Here is a 23317-nt window from a genome sequence, read left to right as displayed (position 1 = left end):
AAGGGTGTTTCCACTGTAGTTCCTGTTTCGTCACAGTCACTGGGACTACATTTCCCAGAGGTCTTGAGAGTTCCAGGAACCATGGGAGAGAGATTTCTGCTGTTCTGGGTTTTTGCGCCTTCTTCAGCAGAACTGGCTGCAGAGCAAGAGCTGAGTCAGCAGCTGAGCAGCCACAGGGAGTCAGGCTGCTTTTTAAGTTCCAGAATTACAGCGCGAGGTGTTTGTCAGTACTGTTTAGTCTTTCACAGTAATGTTTAGTAAGTTTGCAAGTCATTTCTGATCCAGAATAGCCAGAGCTGCCCACTGAGGGACCAAAAGAACAGGGACTGTTACCAATTACCATTTATGTCTTTGCCTCTCTCTTTCTATGTTCAAGTGTTTCTTTTTTCAACCACAGAAAAAAAAATTTTTTTTTCATCACTCCCAAACGATTAGCATAGAAACAACAGGTTTCTCCCAAAGCCATACAGGGTGCCCTTATCTTGTGAGAAGCCTAAGCAACCCTAAGTTTATAGGACCATTTCTGTAAGGGATATAATTGTTGTTCTAATTCAAAGGCAGAAACTTGTAATACTTCCAGGTCCTGATCAACCTCCCTACTTAGCTTTTAAAAGTTTCTATCTCTCTTGATAAAAGCTGATGTTTCTAACGCTGTCAAGCCAGCTGTGCTGGCTCCACTGTGTCTATAAGGACAGACACAGTTCTTTGTAGTCCGTGGTCCATATTAAAATGTGTTTTTTTTTCCTTTTACATTACATAAAGCATCAGAATAAAACACATTAATTAAACCATTAGATGTTGAGCCCACTAAATACTCTCAGGGGCTTGGTAATATTGCTATTGTCCAGATGAGTCAACCCACAAGGAAGAATAACAGGCATCAGGATAAGGTTTGGACATTAGATAAGTTCCAGTCCCTTGTACGTCCTCTAACATTGATTTGTGCTGCCCCAGTCACAGTGAGTTTTGTCAGTCAATGACTGACACTCTAATTATTTCCTGTTCCTATGTAGTGTGGGGGTTGAGGGCCTAAGCATAACCAGTAATCCTGGCCAATTTTTAGCTGGAATGATGAACCAAGCAGTGGCTCTTGTCAAGAATGGAAAATAGGGATGGAGGTCCCTCAGCCTCCACAGTTGGAGGTTGAACTCTGGCCCTGGGTATGTTAAGTGCTTTGGAGGGGAGAGTTTGTTGGGGCCTTGGCTCCATAGCCCTCTTGGCTCCCTGTTTGTCCCAGGTGGAATCACCAGTCTTTGACAAGGTGGGTAGGAACTCTCAGATAGTCCAATGAACAGCCTTTATTGAGTAGTGACTTAGGAAAGAAATTGTTAGACAGTTGTTCTGCCAACTATTGGTATCTGAGCCAGGGAAGTAGAAAGGGAGGTCTTCTAAACATAATCTCAGTGGGTGCAACAGGCCCAACACAAAACAAAGGAAGGAGGTCCATCTACCTTTCATTGGACTCTGATGAGAGTTTTGTTAGTTTCTTTTAACTTCCTGTTCATTCTTTTTACCTGCCCAGAACTCTGAGATCTTTATGTACTCTAAAGTTTGTAATCTATCCCCACAGCTTTCACCATTAAGAGTTTTGGCTATGAAAGCAGGGTCATTCTGAGACCCCAGTTTCTGGGGGTGGGGAGAGGGAGAGGCAAATCGGGGGACCGCATATTAGAGGATCTGTTAAAACTACTATTTGAGCAGTTTCAGTCAGGCAGAGAATGCTTTCACACACACAGAAAAAATATGCAAGTACTTAAATCCTCCTCTGGCAGACTGGATTTCTGTGAAGTTGATTTCCCAGAATTCACTGGTGTATTGGCTTCTCGTTTGGATCCCTTCCTGGGAAAGAGCTCTCAGTTTTGGATTCACTTGAACACAAGCCTGCATCTGGCTGAAACATCCCATAGTTGGCTCTATAGTCTAGATATAATGTGTTGGTATGAGCAACTCAGAAAGTTTGGTGGACCCTAGATGAGCTGTTAGGCCCAGGGAGAGCCTAACCAACCACCAGCGAGGCAACTGAGAGAAACTCAGAGACAGATCCATGCAAAAGAAAGAGGTTTATTCAGACCATTGTGCAATGGGGCCTCCTTACAAGTCAGCAAGGAATAGCCACAGGGGAGTGGGGAGAGTGGGCAAAAGCCTTGGGTTTTTAAAAGAAAAAGCATGGGGAGGTGTGGGGTTGCAAGCTTGTCAGTACAGAATTGGGTCATTTTAGGCACCTAAGTGACCAGATGTCTAAAGGATATCTGATCTTTAAGTTACACTGGGGATGTCTTATGATGTGCAAATTTGGTCTTAGGTGGGGAGGGGTTGACCATCACATTCTGTGACTTCTCTGAGAAAGCAGAGTGAAGAGCTATCTGGGTGTGACCTTCTGGACCGGTAGCTGGGAAACCCTATCTTGTACTGGGCCGGAGCCAGCCAGCAGAGTCGAATGGTTCTTGAGTCGGGAGTGAGGATTAAAATTAATAAAACACACACACAAACACACACACACACACACACACACACACACACACACAGCACACAGGAGGCTTTTTAAGAAGGTCCGGACAGTACTGCCGGTTTGGACCATTTGCAATAGGGAGGAGACCTTGGGAGCAATCTTTTGCAACAGTGAGAAGACCTGTGGAACTGCCAAACTTGTTTTCTAAAACTACTTCCCTATAGCAGATATGGTCCAAGGTCATACAAATAAGTTCTAAGGAACTTGGAAAAACTTCCTCTTTTCTTTGTCTCAAGGTGAAGACCAGGGTGAAAACATGTTTTTCAATAAATAACAAAGCAGCTTGACAAACAAGCCGCTCTCCACAGAGAGAGAGAACAAAAGAGAAAGAAAAAGGGAGTGCAGGCAAAGAAGACCAAGAGAGAAGGGCAAAAGAGAGGGGCCAAGAAAGGAAAATGAGAGAGGGAAGGAGAAAGAGAGAGAGGGCACAGAGGGAGCACAGAGAGAGTGCTTGGCCCATATGGCAGTGTTATATAGTAATAAGAAGCTTGTAGAGGTAGGCCCATGAGCTGGAGAAGTTTAGAGCAGGGGGAAGTTTATGCCTGCTATATTTTGACCTCTTACAAAGGGGATGAATAGTATCATTATTGTATACTATTATATAGTATCATAGAAACTATTATAATATATGGTTATGCTACTCAACATATCTGGTACTGTTATGCCAGGTTCACGGGACCCTCAGAGACCACCAGGAGATGACTCGATGCAATTGCAAGAGAGCTTTATTACAAGAGCGATCGAACTCGGGACCCTACTACACAGCAGTAGAGAAGTGGGACCCCGAGCTCTGAGTGAACAGGATTTTTAAAGGGAAAGTCTGTGAGCCGGGGGTTTCCATGGCAGCAAGCAGGGGGGCACAAGCCTTGGCGTTACAGAATTGGGTGAAGTTTAGCAGGGCGGAGTGACCTTTTCTGAGGCACATAATCACAATGGCTATTTTTCTAAACCATATCTGAAACATTGGGGAGAGTTTTCCCACCCGATTCTCAACCAATTCCCATTGATTATTGCCAGGGAGTTTGTCTCTATTTTCTATGAAGCATTTATTATGTATTATTTCCTGAAGGCTGTTGCTAGGAGAGTTAACTTTGTTTTCTGCCAGGTGTACACTCTGTGATATTTCCTGGTGCCTGAATTCAGTTCCCAGTCAAGATCTTTATTTCAAAATGGAGTTATATTCAGGCTATCTTAAGCTCTTCAGTACAGGGAAGTTAATTTGGGGAAGGGAAAGGAGAGAGGATTTAGGGCCTCTAGGAGGAGAGGTATAGGCAGATAATTGGACAGGTAGACAGGCAGACAGACAGATGAGGACAGAGCCATGAGTTCAGAGGACACAGAGAGAAAACATGGGGACAGAGAGAAGTTGAAACACACAGATAGAGACAGAGACAGACTGAGAGAGCTGGGCAGGTCCTTTTATTTCCAAACTGCACCTGGCAGTTGCAGCAGGTAATGACAGAAGACATTGCTAGGACCCTGAAGGCAAGACAGCTGAATCACCTGTATAATAACATTCCTATCTTTTTGTTGAATTAAAAATGATAAACTAGGACCAATGCTCCAACCAAGGACCTAGACACCCTGCTCAGATGTAGCCCATAGGCAGCTCCGTCTCCAAGTGGGTACCCTAGTAAGTGGAGCAGGGGCTGTCTCTGACATGGACTCAATGGCTAGCTCTTTGATCACCTCCCTTTGAGGGGTGCAGCCTTACCAGGCCAAAGAAGAAGATGATGCAGCCAGTCTTGATGAGATCTAATAGGTTCTCACAGATAGTAGGAGGACTAGGGGAGGGGCATAGGGGGAGAAAAGGGAGGGAGGGTGGAACTAGGATGAGATGAGGAAGGGGGCTACAACTGGGATACAAAGTAAATAAATTGTAATAATAAGTAAGTAAGTAAAAACTTTAAAAAATAATAAAATAGGAAGGGGTGATGAGAAGGGAATGAGGATGTTGTGTTCAGAAGGATTGCTTCCTATGCAAGACAAGTTAAAGTATATAAATGTAGGTTCATTGGAAGCAGCTCTTGGCCACCATGGGGGGGAGGAGAAAGGAGAAAAGTGAGTAAGAGCACTAAAATGGCTAGTACAAAATAATTAATTTTTAATTTAATTAAAATAATGTAACTGATTAAATACATGCCTTTGATTCTAATACTCGGGAAACAAGGACAACAAATACGTTTCTGATGAGCTCAAGTTCAGCTTATTCTACAAAGTAAATCCAAGGCTGCCTGGGCTGCACAGAGAAACCCTATGTCAATGAAGTTAATAATTATATCTCTGTAAGAGAGTCTTTTTAACTCCATATAATCCTATCCTAATATAGCAATGTGAAAATGTGTCTATATTCAATAATGATATTATTCATCCCCTTTGGGAGAAGCCAAAATATAGTAGGCCTAAAAAATGGACTGGTGTGGGGCTAGAGAGATGGATCAGAGGTTAAGAGCACTGGCTGTTCTTACAGAGGTCCTGAGTTCAATTCCCAGCAACCACATGGTGGCTCACAACCATCTATAGTGAGATTTGTTGCCCTCTTCTAGACACTGGTGACGCTGCATGGGCCTGACAGGATTCATCCTGGAGGATACTGAAACACTGACACAAGATGTCCTACCTTAGCTGCTTAAATTGCTGTTGCCCATCAAAGCTTGCTTATAGGATGTCTTCAAAGAAAGCTTTTGTTCTCAATTGGTTCAGCCATCCAGACTGTTCCAAACAGGACTTCTATTAAGCCTGAAATTTCTCATCATGTTGAGACTGTACCACAAATGTTTTTGCTAGCTTGCTTAACCATATTTTCCCAAATTTATTTGGGCCCCTTAAAAGGATTCTTTTGCCCCCAAATCAGCAGGACACAACCTCAAGAAAAATGACGTCCCATTTTCCTTAAGGTGGGGTGGGTAGGTTTTAGGTTGTTCTAATGGGCTATGGGTGTTTGTTATCATTTAGTGAAACTGGTTACAAGTTATTAATGGTCTTATTCAAGTATAAAAACTTAAACTCAAGGATTTATCTCTTTTCTCTATCTTTTTTTTCCTTCTTAGGTAAGGATAAGGGGGTTGAAAAGAATGAAAGGGGAGTATAGTGTTATCTTATTGGAATAATAAGACAAAAGTCATATTATTGAATCTATGTTTCAATTTAGAGCTTTAACTGTTCTTTTCCAATAAGGTTATTTTTGTCTACATTGGTATAGCATTCTGAATATGAATAAAAATTTGATATTAATTTTGATATACATATATATGCATGTTTCAATTCTTGTATAAGGTGTTGGACCTTTACAACTTATTTTACAATGTAAGGTTTGCTTTCTTAAAGCTGCTATTACAAACTGTCTAGGATAATTAAGTAATGCAAATGAGTGGTTAGTCAATCAAACGCATGGTCATGCCAGCTACTAGTTTAGCTCAGAAATATGCACCTTAGGTTAAATAGAACAAACAAACATTGCCTGTTTAAAATCACAATAGACAGAGACAGATAAACAGATAGATGGGTATGATTTTATACATAAATATGTAAATGTGAGTAGAAAGAACAAAGCATTTAAATATTTTAATTACATTTTATTTTTATTATTAATTTTTATTATTTATTTTTATTAATATTTTGTCATTTGTTGACTAGACAAGTCAGCTCCTGGTAACACTCTTTTCCACTTGGAAACTGATGATGAGCATCGAAGAATCTCCACTGGGAGGTAGCTTCAAATACGACAAACTAGCCAGTTGGTGCTACCTTCTCTGCAGACTATATTCTGTCTGAAAATGGATGAGACTTGGACACAGGCTCAGTTGGCTACCTAGCTCTGCTAAGACAGAGTAAGCAAGTCCTTCATAGTTCCTGTTTCACAAATATTTCTGTCAGATATACTTTTATTTCAGAAGACTGAAGATGATACTCCAATGTTATAGAGATTGGGTGACTGTCCAAGCACTGAACTGTCTCTGTCATTTTTATTAGTTTTTGGAAGCTGCTTGCCTGTACTTTCTGCTTACTCAGATATAATTTTATTCCTTCTCGAGTCTCTGATGAGGTTGAAGAGTAAATAGTTATAGTTTTTCAATTAAAATTAGTTGCTTAGGAGCAAAAAAGATGTTTTAAGATCTAGTAGATGCTTTTAGGTTAGTAGATACAAGATATGATAAAAATAATTTAGGTACAAAACTTTAGACTTACCTAAATAGGATAGATAATATTTTCTTCAAGGTTGTCAAATACATTTAGACTAGACATTATGTATACGACGAGTCTTACCTATTGTTTTTTTGTAATTGTTTCATAATTGTTTTTATGGTACATAGTTTACATTAAAAATAGCCTTTTTAATTAGACAAAAAGGATAAATTGTTACTGGCACATTGTATTAATTGTTAATTGTTTTGCTCCCTGAGGTCTGCTTGCTAGCTGAAGATTATCATGTGCCCCAAATAATGTTGTGTAGCTTTGCCTCCAAAATCATCCCTGATTGGATAAATAAAAGGCCTACACACCTGGGCAGGGCAGAAGTGAGAGACGAAGCTGAGATTCGTGGTCTTGGGGGACAGAAGGATCATTCAAAAGAGAGAGAAGACAAGTATGAGAAGGAAAGATAGAATCAGGACCACTGTGCGTTAGTGTGGAGAGAACCATACAGCCAGGAGGAATTTACTCTGAGGCAGCGTTAGAGAGAAACTGCCTAGATGAAAAACATGCACAAGTGTTTCTGGAATTATGGATGGGAAGTAGCCCAGACAGGAATGATTAAAGCAAATAGCATGGTGCATAGGGCTGGGGGTAACAAGGTAGCTTCGGGGGGTTTAGAGCTGCCCAGCCTCAGGTGAAATAGGGCTTATTTAAAATTCTATTGATTATCTGTGTCTTTTATTGATATGGTGAGAGACCAAAAGATAAATTAGCTATTATTAAGACCTGAAGTACGTGGGTGGAGAAGTCCAGTAATGCCCTGAGGGGAAGGGCCACCTCACTGCATTCTTTCCCCACCCTCTAGAGATACAGTTGCTAGGAAACTAGACCATCCCCCTAGGGAGGGACACCAGATCATTAATGGCCTGGGAACCTTCCTATAGCCAATTGATTAAAAATGTAGCATCTTGACCAATAGATGCTTGCCAGGCAGGAATCGCCCCTGCCTTGGGCATGCTGGGATGGACCAGAATCTTAAATCACCCAATTAACCTGGGCATGGCACACTCAGCATCCACCGCTTTGGTGGTGGGGGTGTGTGGGCCCAAGCTGCAGCTTGTAATTTACAATAAAAAGAACCTCATGTATTTACAGCGGAGTCTGGTTATTCCTGGTCTTTTGGGGTTCGTGAACTGGGCAGAACAATGGTAGTGGGTTAATAATTACCGCTGTAATAATTATAGACTTTTAATAATACATGTTAATAGTCTTTTTATTTGTACAACAGGGTGGGCTGAGAAGAGCCACTGGTACTGGATAAGCCTAGAGGCCAGCATGCGCTTTGGCATTTAATAAACACAGAGAGCCATTTGGCCCTTCTGACAGTGATGAGGACTGACTCCTCTGGTAGATGGAAACAAGGGTCAGAATTTGGGGGTGTAGAGTTTCCTCTGTACCTGATACAGAGTCTTGCCCATTGTTTCTGGGAAAGTATCTTTCTCTCGTATGTCTGCTTCTTGTTTTCGCATCCTCCATTTCCTCTTGGTTGTACTATGGAGTCTCAGGGAGCACCAGTGTTAATCCTGGGATTGACCAGAAAAAACAAACAAACAACAACAACAACAAACAAATCTCCACCATTTGGGGCCAAATTTAAAGCAAGCTTTTATTAAATGTTAAATACTGACCGAAGATGGACTTTGATCAGGACCATTCCCCAGAATTTCCCAGCTGGAAATGACCTCAATCCACATGTTGCAGGGGTTTACAAGGACAGACATATAGGCCACCATACTTTCCCATGTGACTTTGTTATATTTCCCAAGAACTACAATTCCCAGCATTCCAGGAAGTTACCTGGTTCTTGGGCAGGTGGGGTTTGCAGATTAATTGTGGACATTTCACCAAATTCTATCATCAGTAGGCCCCATGGGTCTTAAGGTCCTTGGCAGGCTGCTAGGTCTGAGCCTCTTGCCTCAGAGAAGAGTGTTGGGATCCATAAGCAGGCATCTCTACAGCCAACCCCAAAAGACCTGACAAACCAGATATCAGGCATCTGTGAAGCCACCTACAGACCACCTGAAAACTCTGTGCATGCTATAGGTCACCTTATAAGAGAACTCACTCTTCCCACCCCCCCTTACCTTACCCAGAGATGGTCTCTTTGAGCCCTTCCTTCTTCCCTTAATAAACCACCCACGTGGAACCCGCTATGTAATTTTGCTGCACAATCCAAACAGACAGTCATCCTGGATGTCGTAGGCAGTGGAGGATACAAATTCCCAGGAGAAGCCAAACACCCTCAAGGAGGACTAAGGGTTTCTCCATGTTTTTAATACCCTTTTCCTCCAGTGGTGAGAAGCCCTTTGTCTATAGATCATTATGTGGACATGATAAGTAGTAAAAGCTGCGCATATGGGAGTGTACCCTTTCTCCATCTGAGACCCTGGCTCAGACTGACCAATTCTGTTTCTGGGCTGAGGTACCTGCCTTGGGCCCAGATCATTTCAATTACAGTAACTACTGAAGCTCCCATGCACCTGGTTTCATTTTTCATCTCATGACATGAGGCCAAAACAGGAACAATATACCTTGCAGGTCAATGAAAGACCAAACAGTAACAATATACCTTGCAAGCAAGTTGATGGGAGAGCAAAACAGAAACAATCTATCTTGCAGATTAAGGGTTCTGTTTGCAGTTAAAGAATAAGTCCCTGTTTTTCCTGTGTTAAGTCTTTGTAAGTTAAGATTTCTATTTGTAATTAAGAATATGTTCTTATTTCTTAGATCTGATGTAAACTGCTTTCGATCCCATTCACATCATGTATATCCTTACCTTTCCCCTTCGCTTTCACAATACCTTTTTAGCAATGTATAACAGCTAACTGTCTCACCCCCGTGAGCATCTTATCTTTCCTATAAAAGGGACTTCAAAAGGCCAGTAGATTTGCTCTCTCAAATCTTAGGATGAGATAGTTGGCTGGCAAGACCAAGGTGCACCCCCAAATACAGCTTGTTTTAATTGGAAAATCATGGATTTGGGTTTTTCTTGCCTTTATTCTCAGGTTTAGCAGTGACAGTCAGGGATGAACACCTGCATTTGGTCTCTCCTCCCCTCACCCCCAATTCTCAGGTGACAGTGACAGTCATGGTTGAGCACCAGCAGGTTCCCATCAGGCAAGAGAGCAGCAGGCCTGATGGTAGTCAGTCTTTCAAACTAGACTTGAGGATGGTCCAGGAGTACTGCGTGATTCTGGGTCATACAGGTATTAGACAGATGGCATTCTGGTATTCCTCAGAGAAGGATCCTAAGGGCATGGGGTTCTGTGAATATATGATTTTTACCTATACTTACCTTTTTTTTCCCCTTTAAATTAGAGTAGCAGTAGCAACCACAACTCTTAGACAGGCTAGTCATTAATTCTCTAGCTACAAAGTTTAATTGCTTGGACACATTTGCCATAGGCATTAACATGGTCCCAAAGTTTGAATTAAAACCCCTTTTGTAATGTCTTTTGTTTTGTGGACAACCAGACATTTGAGATATCTGGAAATTCTAGGTCTGGAGCCAAAGTCAAAACTGTTTTCAAAGCCTTGAATGCCTTTTATTTAGTCTCAGTCCAGATTAGGGGCTCATTGTCTCTAGAGTCAGCAATATGTGGCTCCACCTAGGAACTCTCAAACCTGTCTCTTACTTAGTGTTTGGAGATAGGATCTGAAGGATGGCAGCAATCCTACTCCAAGATAGACTCCTTTTGCCTCCCCTCAGGTGGTAACCAAAATGGGTAGCCTCTGATGTATAAAGATGGGCTTCTTTAGCCAAAATTCTGTAGCCCAAGGTCTGTAACTCTTGTAGAAATCTCCCGGTGGTTGTTGTATAATTTGTTTTAGTTTTAGGGGCTAGGAAGATGTCATTTACATATTGGAAGAGTATGGCTATAGGAAGGACAAAGTCAGCATTTACCGTCTCATCAAACAAGGTTGGTGAGTTTTTAGATCCTTTGGTTGCTCTCCACAACTGACAGTGTCTGTTTCAGTTACTATCACTGTGACAGAACACCATGACCAAAGCAACTTAAGCAGGAAAGGGTTTATTATGCTTACGTTTCCTCATCACCATTTATCACTGAAGGAAGTTAGGACAGGAGCCTGACGGCAGGAGCTGATGCAGAGTTATAACGAAGGAGCGACTTTTACCGGCTAGCTCCTCATGGCTTGCTCAGCCTGCTTTCTTATAGAACCCAGGACCACCAGCCTAGGGAGAGCAGTACCCACAATGGGCTGGGCCATCACATAAAAATCATTAATTAAGAAAATACCCTACAGGCTTGCCTAGAGCCAAATCTTATGGAGGCATTTTCTCAATTGGGCTTTCCTCCTCTCAGATGAACCTAACCTTTTTCAGGCTGACATAAAATTAGCCACCACAATTGACCCATTATCAACACAAAAGTTTGGTTGTTGTTTCTTGTTGCTGCTTTTTTGAGACAGGGTTTCTCTGTGTAGCACTGGCTGTACTGGACTTTCTTTGTAGACCAGGTTGGCATCAAACTCACAGAGATCCACCTGCCTCTGCCTCCCAAGTGTACACAACCACTGCCCAGCTGACACAAAAGTTTTTAAGTCATAACCTTTCCTTTTTTTTTGATTCATTCCCAAGATTTTATTATCACAAATGTGAAACATATTACAAACTTCAAAGTCCTACAGTGTGGAGAGCCGCTGGTCTGTCAGGCTGCTTTCCTCAGTGGAAAGACATGTTTTCACCCTGGCCTCCACCTGGAGTCAGTGATAAGCAGGATGTTTTGCCAAATCTACCTCCTTTTGTTTGAGCAACAGGCCAGATGTCTTGTCAAGGTCACACCTTTTGTTTGTGTGAGGATCACACAGACAGATTGTCAAGGTAAAGAAGTTTTGATTTTTCCATGAACCCATTCATTGTCCTGAGGTGCTTTTGCTCTAACTTAAAAAGGGATTATTGGAGTAAACCAAGGCAACTAGTTTTCTCCTGGAAGCCCTCTTGGACAGATCCCATGTGCAGTGTGTTGGTTTATTAATTTTCTTTCAAATCTCACTTCCGACTCAGGAACTGTTCCACTCTGCTGGTGGGCTCTGGCAGTACGGTCTTTACCAATTCACTTTTAAAAGTTCATTTCTGAAAAATCCAAGATATCTTTTAAAAATGCAAAAGCTTTTAACTGTTGATGCCTATACAATTAAATATAAACTAAATACTTTATTACTTCAAGAAGGAAGAACCAGGACACAGTTACAATTTGAACAAAGCAAAGACAAACTTCAAAAGGTGTAAATGACTCAATGTCCAATTATCTGTGAGTCACTCATGATCCTCTGAGCTCTTCCAAAGAGTGTGCATGGGTCACTTTTCTGGCTCCACTCTCTGCAGCACATACACTCTGGTTTCTGGACTAAGGCTGGCTCCATTCCACACCTGCTGCTGTTCTTGATGGCCATCCAATGGTACTGGCGTCTCCACCATGATATGACCTTCTGCTGTAGCTGGGCTTCATGTTTGCTGATAGCATCTTCCTGTCTTTCTTCAGGGACTCCAGTCCTACCAAGCCCCAGTTAAATGTTCTCCTGTATAAGAGTAGCCATGGTCATGGTGTAGCTCACAGCAATGGAAACCCTAACTAGGACAGAATCTGTAAGGTGCTGTGGAAAGAAGGTTTTGTGTAAAGTGTTGTATTTCGTTGTTAGGTTAACATAGGGTGAAACTGTGATTATCCATCTTAGTATTCAAACATATAAAAATTAGCATCCTCATAGAAACAAGCCTATGGGCCTGTCTGTGAAAGAGTTTTTAGCCTGGGATGAGTAATGATGACCCACTGTAAATGAGGATATTGTAATCACACAGACTAGGATCCTAGCATGAAAAAAACAGAATGCTGTAGAAGTGAACACTGGTATTTACATCCCTCTTCTTCTCTATTTTGGAAGAAATGTCACATCACATTCTTCCTTTTAGGTCGTTTGTGCCCTGATGGATGGTACCTTCAATATATGCTGAAATAATCTTTTTCTGTCCTCAAGTGGTGTGTGATTTCCCCTGCAGTCTTTACAGCAGGCAGGAGAAAACTATCTGGATGAGGAAGAATGAAACCCAGTCGAGCCTAATTTAGATAAGCAGTGCTGGGCCAAGACACCTTAGAGTCTGACATCAGCCTGTGTATTTTTGCCATCTTTAAGCACAGCCCAATTTTGAAACTTTTTTCAGATAATAATTAACTCAGGCTCATGAGTACAATAAACTTAAGATATGTTTGTGTTGAAGCTCTTTAAAAAGTACTTATGGCTTTCATCTGTAAGATGCATTCTTGTTGACTTAAAAACAACACTCAAGATAAGGGTCTAGGGAAAATGACTGAGTTAAGCATAATGACCGTGGGAGTCAGGAATTGGCTTCTCTTGGGATAACAAGGAAGTCAATTAGGATGTTGTAAAGTACAAAGTGACATCTTCCACAAGGATGAGTTTGATGGCCTAGAGTAATGCTCAAAGTTTTAAGGGAAAAGGGTCTGGGATAAGTAAAACGCAAATTTTGGAAGATACAGGCAGAGCCTTTGTGATCAGAGAGCAGAAGATCAACAGGTTGGGAACCACATCCATTCCCCACATCCCAGGAAGAACAGGTTGAGCATGTCTTTCCTCTGAGAGATAACTGGGGGCTAATCTTTCCTGGCTTCCTCAGTGCTTACCTGTGTGCACAGGGACTAGGTTGCACTCTGCAAAGTGTCTTGTCAGATATCTCATCAGAAGAATACTAAACAAATATAGTAGTTATGACAGGCAGGGATGGGCCTTGCTGATCTGTAATCACAGTACACAGACGGTAGATGAGGAGGGCGAGGCCACCCTCAGCCACACATTTTACTTGTTTCACCTGGGCTGAATGCTTTGTCTCAAAATAGAAAAAGTGTATACTTCCTGATTAATGGTGCATGGTACTGAGTTTCTGTTCTACTACTATATGGAGACAATATGACTGAGGCAACTTGTAAGAGAAAGCATTTAATTTGGGGCTTGCTTACACTTTCAGTGGGTGAGTCCATTATCAACATGGTGGCAAGCATGGTGACAGGCAGGCAGGCATGGTGCTGGTGAAGCGGCTGAGAGCTCCATGTCCTGATTGGCAGGCAGCAACAGACACTGGGCCTGGTGTGGGCTTTTGAACCCTCAAGGCCTGCTCCCAGTGACCCATCTGTAATAAGGTGGCACCTTCCTAATTCTTTCTAAACAGCTCATCAACTGGGGATTAAGCATGCAGATGTATGAACCTATAGGGTCATTCTCGTTCAAACCACCACAGTCCACATATTGAATGATATTAATTTAATTCATTGTTTTTACAGTGCACTGCTTCTAGTTCAAATCTATATAAAATGTGACTTTCCTCGTGGTGTATGTTCTGTTTGCATATAAACATGAGCATTATTTGCAAGTATGCTGCATGTAGATTGGACTATTAATTCAGAGTACTTCAGGCAGTGTGCTGTATGTGGCACAGGTATGAGGCTTCTCTGTATGTTATTTTTAGAAAAATGCAATAATGGATTACTAAAACTCAAAGATTACCAGGCATATAATTGCATAACTCTATCTTTTCATTAGTAAAGGCCATTAGGAAATTCGGAATACACTAATCATTCCTGGACCTTTCAGGGTTCTAACACTTTTGTCACAACTGTTCTGAATTAGTTCCTTTTCTATTGTTGGAATAAAAAAGAAAAAATAAAAAAAAAAAGCATCATGACCAAGGTAACTTACTGAAGAAAGGATTTATTTGTAGTAAGCCTCCAGGAAGATAAGAGTCTATCATGGCAGGGTGACATGTCAGCAAGAGGCAGCATGGAAGCTGGGGTAAGATAACAGCTCATATCTTGCCTTACACACAAAGTCAAGAGAGTGAACTAGAAATGGCTCATATCATTAAGCCAACCCCATTGCCATACTTCCTCAGCAAGGCCACGCAGCTCACACCTACCCAAAGAACACCAACATTGTGGACAAAATGATCAAAAGATGTGAGCCTCTGTGGAGTGTTTGTTTTTTGTTTTTTTTTTTTTTTGAGACAGGGTTTCTCTGTGTAGACTTGGCTGTCCTGGACTTGCTTTGTAGATCAGGCTGGCCTCGAACTCACAGCGACCCACCTGCCCCTGCCTCCCTGAGTGCTGGGATGGTGATGTGTGCGTCACCATGTGGGCTAAATTTTAGAGTTATGACATGCACACCTCTTCATATTTACCATAGAGACTGCCTAATTCATTCTCCCGTGACTAACATTACACAACCATGGCATCTATGCCACTAATTATTAAAAACCAGGCTCAGTCACCATAAGGACAAAATAAATAAAGACAATATGATTTTCATACAGTGATTAGAAATGACTGAAACAGCTTCCTCATGCTGTCCATCACATAAGCATACCCCTTTCCTTCTGATAGAGCTTTGTACTTTGGTTTCTGACATGATCCGCACAGGAGTAACCATTCCTGCTAAGAGATAGGAAGTCTCAACACTCCATAGGGCCACTCCGGCTTATTCAGGTGAGCTCCTTTGATATTCCCATGAAGGTATTTCTGATACCTTTGCTTCCAGGAAAGAATCATTTCTGTGCCCTGATTTGGAGAAACTGAAGGAAGTGCAAGGCAGACACTCTTGACTTTCTAATTACTGTCATGTAGGAACAATGTCAGGATGAGAAAAGAAAGGCAACTGAAGCTGACAGATGAAATGTCTGCATGGGAATCCTGGCAATGGATGATGGAACAGAAGTCATTGCACACACCAGTGTGATCCCAGGAGCTGTGTGCTTCCCCTTGGGAGAAGGAGCAGGGGAGGAAAGCATGAGCTCGGAGAACACCTGGTGGCAAGTGCTTGCCTGAGTTAATGAAAAGCCAGGGAGAAGTGGATGAAGTTCTTGGGCGGCTTCCATAATATTAACTTGATGTATGAAAGCATGGACATGGGACTTACAGGCAGACCAAAAGATCCTGAGATGGATTCTGGAATTTCTTTGTAAGTAAACATCAGAGAGCTGAACTTTGAACTTTGGCCAGTGATTTAAAACATCTGTGTACCTGACCCATGCCTTTCAGTGTATGTGTTCACATGAAACATTTTTCCAGCTGTGGAGTGTTATCTGTGTAAGGCTCACACAGTCTGTGCAGGAGAACATGGAGTATTTATTTATATGTAATACTGGGCAGTAGGCCAAAACCTCCATTATAGTCATTAGATGCTCCCTAACCCTACTTGTACTTTGAGCTTTGAGACTAGGTCTCTTTGTTTTGCCCAGGTTAGCCTTGGATTTGGGGTTCTTCTGTCTTAAGCTCCTGAGAGGCTTCGATGACAAGGAGGGCCACATAGGCTGGTTTCAGAAATCATCTTAAAGGTATAGTGATAATTTTCAATTTTTTTTGTTATTTTAAAGTAAAATTGAGTCAATGTGAACTTTACATATGAAGGTAAAATTCCATAAGTAGATTTTAAGTTTTAAACTGTAACATATTGATGAGAAATAAGCAGCAAACCTAATAAACATTACTATCAAAGGCTCGACTCACTGTACTGAATTAAGCATTTTAAAAGCAGCCTGACTCCCTGTGACTGTCCCAGAGCAGAGGCTGATAGCTTCCTCCCATCGTCATATACACTAAGGAGGGCAGAAACTCAGGAGCTGTACCGATCACAGTCCGTGGGAACCTTGAACTTCTTTGCATCGCATGGAGTTGTGGGAAATGAAGAGTCGCCCACTATGATGTCACAAGGAGCCGCTCTGGAAACCCCGCTTTCGCATTTGATCTGCACACGTGCATCTTTCCCAAAGTTGTGCAAGAAACGGGTCGTGGCCAGTACTCGGTTTGCATCTCTGACATGGAGGTTGGTCCGGGTACACTGCAGCCCTGCAGGCCTGAGGGACCGCAGGTGAACAGGTCCCCGACCAGAAGGGGAGGGCTTGTGGATGGGAGGCGGGAAGAAGCTGACTGGCAGGTGCTGTGCTGACCTAGGTTGGGCCAATCCCCGCAGGGTGCAGGTGAGGGCTGCAGAGAGGGTGATGGGGTTGGTTCTGAGAGTGACCTCTTTGTCCTCACGGGGCTACTGCCAGCGTCTACCCTGCGCTTGAGAGCTGGCTCAATGCCCAGGAGTGAGAACTGTGGGAAATCCAGGATTGCCCTGACAGGATGTCTGCTGACAGTCTGAAGTTGTGCTGGCAGCCCAATTTCCCGCTTGCCTGGGCAAGCAGGCTCACTCTAGCTGACCCACCCTCACGAGGTTGTAGTCAGATTTCTCAGGACATCTAGAGTGAGCTGGGTTTCTTTCTGGTCCCTTCTGTACTTTATAGCCAGCCCAAGACTCTTGGTTGAGTTGACGGAAGTTCATAACCTAGTTTGTTTGGAATGAATTGTTAGATTAATGGCTGGCTATTTTGAATAGAACCCTTTGATCACCACTATGACCCGAATCCTGACACCACTCCCACTCCCATATGGGGGCACAATAATCCCATAAAAGGAGAGATAGAGTTTTGCAACATCCAAGTAATTTTTCGCTCTGAAAAGTACTAGTTGGTGTGAGAACGGACGTGAGTACAGAGTTGTTGGTCTGGTGGTTCCACGAACTTCTTTTTGTATTGATGTGACTTTGTTTTTGCTTTGCCTATAAAAAAGGAATTGTGGAATAAACCCATGCTGCAGTCTTACTGACAGCCCTCCCGAGCCGATCCCGTGGTAGTGTGCCTTGCTTTAATTATTTTAATCCTCACTGCCCACTCAGGAGCTGTCCGGCTCTGCCGTTGGCTCCGGCACAAACTGCTACAGCAGGACTCCTTCTTCTCTGTGCAGTCCCACCCCTTCCATCCCAGGCACTTTTGTTTGTGTTATGATTTTTGTGTAAGTGATGATATGGGGGGTAAGGATGACTTTTTTTCTTAAACGTTGAAGTGACTTTGTTATATTAGAAACGTTATCCTTAGATAACTTTCAAGGAGAGCTTACTGGGTATTGAGTTCACTTCCTGGTCTTCTACGTAACATTCCAGAGACTGTGGGGAGAAATGCAGAACTTCTGTGGACAGGTTTGACAGGCACCAAAACACTCTTAACACAAGGAGCAGAGATTTTCGTAATAGCTACAATCATAATATCCACTGAGTCCACCAATGGTTCCATATTTCACAATGTATTTTGAGTTGGGAAGTATGTGGCATACTGTCAGACTTGCGAAGACTGCGTCTAATTTCCTTTTCGTGTAGCTACATGAAAATAAGAGTTATGGATGAAAGTTATTAGTCACACCGAAGCAGCACTGATAAGACAGTAAAGGTTTGAAATTCAGTTATATTTTGACATTTAATAGACTGTGAATTTGCTACGTTTCCTCTGCTTTGTTTCTGTGGATCACATACATGAGCTGATTGGAGTGGGGCCGTTTTCATTCAAAGCACCACGGTGTTTTCAGGAAGCTTTGGCCCTCCGTTATAATGCTGTACTAACTTACATTCCCAATAGCATGAAGGGAGCCCCTTTTCCAGATCCTCTTGTCCATTTCTGTTCTTGTTTTGGATTATGATTATTCTTATTACAATTTTAATTTGTGTTTTAAGTTAAATTTATAGTGTTTAAATATTATAGAACTATGAGCAATATTGGGTTAATACTTATCAGAAATTCCTTTATGAATTGTTGTAACACTTTGGTATCACCATAAGCTTGGGAATGGCCAAGCTTCCATTGCCACCAGTGGTCTCATGCTAAAAGAGCTAAACTGTAACACTCTGTGGATCCAGACTAAGCCGAAAGAGCATGATCTTTAGTTCTGTAGTTCAGGACTTGTGTGAACAGTGACAGTTTAAGTCAGTGGAATGACGTCCTCCTGAACAGGCTAAGAGGAACTTTAAGAAGAAAAGAAGGTCCTATGGAGTTTTAACTTGCTAATCCACCATATTCCCACATTTCTGATAGACTGACTATCTAAGTTACCCTTCCTTTCACTGAGGTCCTGTGTCGCCTGGGCACTAGCCTATGCCCAAACAGCAGTGCGAGGTGTGTTGACTTTCCAATTAGCTACCCAACTGGAAAACAAGGGGTAGACTTGCAAAATCCACAGCATCATGAGTCTGCTATGTGCTGATCTCTGTCTCCAGGTTCTTGAAGTCCTGGTTTTAGAGGACAAGTTCTGTTTGTGGGGAAACTAGAGTGAGAAGATAGTTACAAGGAAGTTGAAGTTGATGCGCTTGCAAGACTGAGCATCATCAAATGAGGTGGTGTGGTTGGAACTAACTTGTGCTATCTCTGGACCTGTGTGCATCGCTGAAGTCAGTGGCAGCATGTATGGACCCCGCTCCACTGCTGTCACCGTGTGCTGAGATGCTCCCTCTCACCATGGCTTTCTCCTGTGTAATGTGTGGTATACAACACAAGAATTCCACACTAAATACATATTTTTGTGGGTTCCTGGATTTTACATTTTATCTCTATAAGATCATATTTAAGTAAACTTTGGATCTTATGTCATTCTCTTTCTTTAAAGATTTGTGAGCTATCATTTCATTTAAAAGAATCTAATACTAATATGCACCTCTGTTGTGTCAGAAACATTTCTCCATCTAATTTCATTTTTGGCAAGATTTGGAATTGTGACTGCTGCATGTTGACTATTCATTATTTATGTTATTAACTATGCCATTGATTTCATTTCAGAAACTGCTCTCATTCAGAGATGTGGCCATTGATTTCTTTCTAGAGGAGTGTGAACGCCTGGAGCCTGCTCAGTGGAATTTGTACAGGGACGCGATGTTGGAGAATTACAGCAACCTTGTGTTCCTGGGTGAGGATCACTTACATAGGCGAGCTCTTATGTGAGCTTTTACATCAACATGTAACTCCCTCCATTTGCAGAATATCTTGTGGCCTCCAGCAGTGTAGTTCATATGCCTGCTGTTAAAGGAAAACTGGAATGTGATGGAGCTAGTATGTTTAACTAGATCTTGGAGATGTGAGTCTTTCACGGAGGTAGCCAAGTTACAAGCTCAGTAATGGAGAAAATGACTCACCCTTCAGCTTTAATACCTTTTCTTTTTTTAATTTTAATTTTTCTTTTTTATATTAATTACAGTTTATTCACTTTGTATCCCAGCTGTAGCCCCCTCCCTCATTCCCTCCCAATCCTACTCTCCCTTCCTCCTTTCCTCCCATGCCCCTCTCCAAGTCCACTGATTTATAATGAGACTCAGGATCTGATGCTGGGCATGGTGGTGCATGCCTTTAATCCCAGGACTCAGGGAGGCAGAGGCAGTGGGATTGCTGTGAGTTCGAGGTTAGCCTGATCTACAAAGCAAATCCAGGACAGCAAAGGCTGCATAGAGAAACCCTGTCTCAAAAAACAAAACAAACAAACAAAGAAGGAAAGAAAGAAAAAAGACTCAGGATCTGCAGGTTCCAAATTATTTCTAAGGATACATTCTTTCAGGAAATGTTTAAAGATAGAAATTTCCACAATTATTATCACCTCCTATAAGCACAGAATTAGATTCAAATGCTAATTTCCAGGAGAAAACAGCCAAGCATCTTATTCCCTTTTCCAAACAGATCTTGCTTTCTCTAAGCCATACCTGGTCACATTTCTGGAACAAAGACAAGAAGAGCTTTGGAGTGTGAAAACTCAGGCAAGTGTCACCACACAGCCAGGTATGTAGGAATGAATGAATCAGTGCACACAAGTAAGCAGTCTGAAACACAAGAGAAACCACGGCTTTCCAGTGTGCATGGAGAAGTTATGTTTTAGTGGGAAATATTTTATAGCTACTATTTTTAAAGTTAAAGGACATCTCCTCCTCCTCCCTACCACTTCACTCAGTGATGCTTGTGTTTATAGTGGTCCAGCTGGCCTCGAACTCAGAGATCTGCTGTCTCCCAAGTGCTGGGACTAGAACTGTGTGCCACGACACCCAACGCTCACCTCACTCTCTTTTTTCAGTGGTTGATGTATCCTGCTGAATGAGTATTCCTAAACATAGTGTATGCTAACTTTATTACCTCTTAGTCATAGATATGTTTCCTTTAGCAGAGCGTCTATCCTTTAAAAGCAAATTAGAAAATTTTTTCCTGATTTGGTATCTCTTTTAGGTATTTATTTTATAGTGTTTAAAGCATCAGTGCTTACATATTTCAAGTGTTAGGGACAGTCTATGTAGCATATCTGTAGAAAATTTTATAGCTTTCAGAGCTGAAGCCCTATACACATGAGAAATGTATTTCTGCCAGGGTGTTTAACTGTCCTGTGTGTTACAGTCACCACTTGATCGCCAGTCTCACAAATTTTCCTAACTTGAGCTTCTATGTAAGACCGACAATACAGTCAACTAAATTGATGTTATAGGCTTATTTCTTTTAGAATAATGCCCTCATTGTGGATGTTATGTCTAGCTTAGCTATGTAGGTATAATAGTATTCTATTATTTGTTTGGTCTACATTGTCCTATTCACAACTCAGTGGTAGTTTAGTTAGTTTTAACGTAACACATTTTCTGAATCATCCTGAATGATTATAGGTGTATAAATATCTATAGCTTTCCATTTATTTGGTTCTTTAAAAATATTTATTTATTTTTGTTCTATGTGCATTGGTGTTTTTCCTGAATGTATGTCTGAATGAGGGTGTCTGATACCCTAGAGCTGGAGTTAGTTTTCAGCTGCCATATGTGTGCTAGGAATTGAACCCAGGTCCTTTGGAAGTATAGCCAGTACTCTTAACCACTAAGCACTCTCTCTGGTCCCATTTATGTGATTCTTAATCACATTTAAATATGTAAACATGAGTGAAAAGTGTACTTATTAAAACTAATCATTTTAAATTTAAAGTGTGATGGTATGTTTTTAATGATACCTCAACCTTTACCCAACAGGATTAAAAGCCTATAAATGTAAAGAATGTGGGAAGGCCTTTGATTGGAAGTCATTGTTGTTCAACACCAGAGAATTCATACAGGGGAGAAACCCTACATATATAAAGAATGGGGCAAATCTTTTAACTATTCTTCCAGCCTTAAACAGCACCAAAGAATCCACACAGGAGAGAATTCCTACAAATGTGAAATGTGTGGCAAAGCTTTTAACTGTTCTTCCTATCTGGGTAAGCACCAAAGAATCCATACTGGGGAGAAGCGCTACAGATGTGAAGAGTGTGGCAAACCTTTTACTAATTGTTCAGGCCTTATTGTTCACCGGAGAGTTCATACTGGAGAGAAACCCTACAAATGTGAAGTATGTGGCAAGGCCTTTACTGTCCGTACAACACTCTCTAAACATCAAAGAATCCATACTGGAGAGAAACCATACAAATGTGATGAATGTGGAAAGACTTTTAATGTTCACTCAACACTCTCTAAACACCAGAGAATCCACACTGGAGAGAAACCGTACAAGTGTGAAGAATGCGGCATGGCCTTTAATGTCCGCTGCATTCTTTCTAAGCACCAGAGGATCCACACTGGAGAGAAACCCTACAAATGCAAAGAATGTGGCAAAGCTTTTAACTGTTCTTCCAGCCTGAACCAGCACCAACAAATTCATAGAGGAGAGAAACTCTATAAATGTGACAAACGTGGCCAGGCCTTTACTTTTGCTTCTTACCTGCATAATCCTCTGTGAATCCTCATTGGTGAGAAACCTTACAAATGCAAGGAATGTGGCCAGGCCTTTTACTGCTCTTCCAATCTTATTTGCCAGCAGAGAGTTCATACTGGAGAGGAACCATATAAGTGTGATGAGTGTGGAAAAACCTTTAGTATTTATTCATCCTACATGAAGCACCAGCGAATTTATAGTGGAGAAAAACCTTGTAAGTGCAATGAATGTGAGAAAGCCTTTAATAACTGTCATAATCTAACTTGACACCAAAGGATACATACTTGAGAAAAGCCCTACAAATGCAAAGACTGTGGCAAAGCCTTCCCTTGTACTATAGGCCTCACTCAACATGAAAGAATTCACACTGGAGAGAAACCCTACAAATGTGAGGAATGTGGCAAGGCCTTTAATTCTTCAAATCTTAAACATCATTGGAGACTCCATACTGGAGAGAAGCCATACAAATGTGAACAATTTGGCAAAGCCTTTAAAAATCGTTCAGGCTTTATTAGACACAACAGAATTCCAGATTAATGCAAACATTGTTGCAAAGCCTTCAATACTAACTCAATACTATAATTCAATAAAATAAGGGAGCGACCCCTTAGAATTTCAGGGAATTTCCTAATAGCTCAATCCTTCTTCCACACCATCAGTTTTGCACTAGAGAAATCTTGTAAATGCAAAGAGGTGTTCTCAATTATTAAATAGTTATTTTATACACATCATCAAAATTTTACACACGATACAAACAACACAGAAAATCCTCTGTTCTTTAGAACATAATCAACAAAAGTATTCTTGAGAAATCATTGCGGTATAATGTGGCAAGGCCTTTAAGTTAAGCCTGATATTCATGAACTGTGTGTGAATTCATAAAGAAACTGTACACATGTAATGACACAGGAAGAACATTTTCAAATACATAAACCTGAAAAGAACAAATTTGTTGCAGTAGATATCATTGTGTAAATGGTGAAATATCTCTTGACCAATTACTTTCATCTAAAACAGTGGTT

At 41.5% G+C, this 23317-nt stretch overlaps 1 pseudogene; it reads left to right on the top strand.

The window, feature by feature from the left end:
* The first annotated feature begins 18692 nt into the window (after nucleotides 1-18692).
* On the top strand, nucleotides 18693-22832 carry LOC110550966 (putative zinc finger protein 66; annotated as a pseudogene).
* The last annotated feature ends 485 nt before the right edge of the window (nucleotides 22833-23317 follow it).

Source organism: Meriones unguiculatus, chromosome 3 (genome assembly GCF_030254825.1).
Source record: "Meriones unguiculatus strain TT.TT164.6M chromosome 3, Bangor_MerUng_6.1, whole genome shotgun sequence".
In the NCBI taxonomy this organism is placed as follows: domain Eukaryota; kingdom Metazoa; phylum Chordata; class Mammalia; order Rodentia; family Muridae; genus Meriones; species Meriones unguiculatus.
This window is presented reverse-complemented; position numbering and strand designations above follow the sequence as displayed.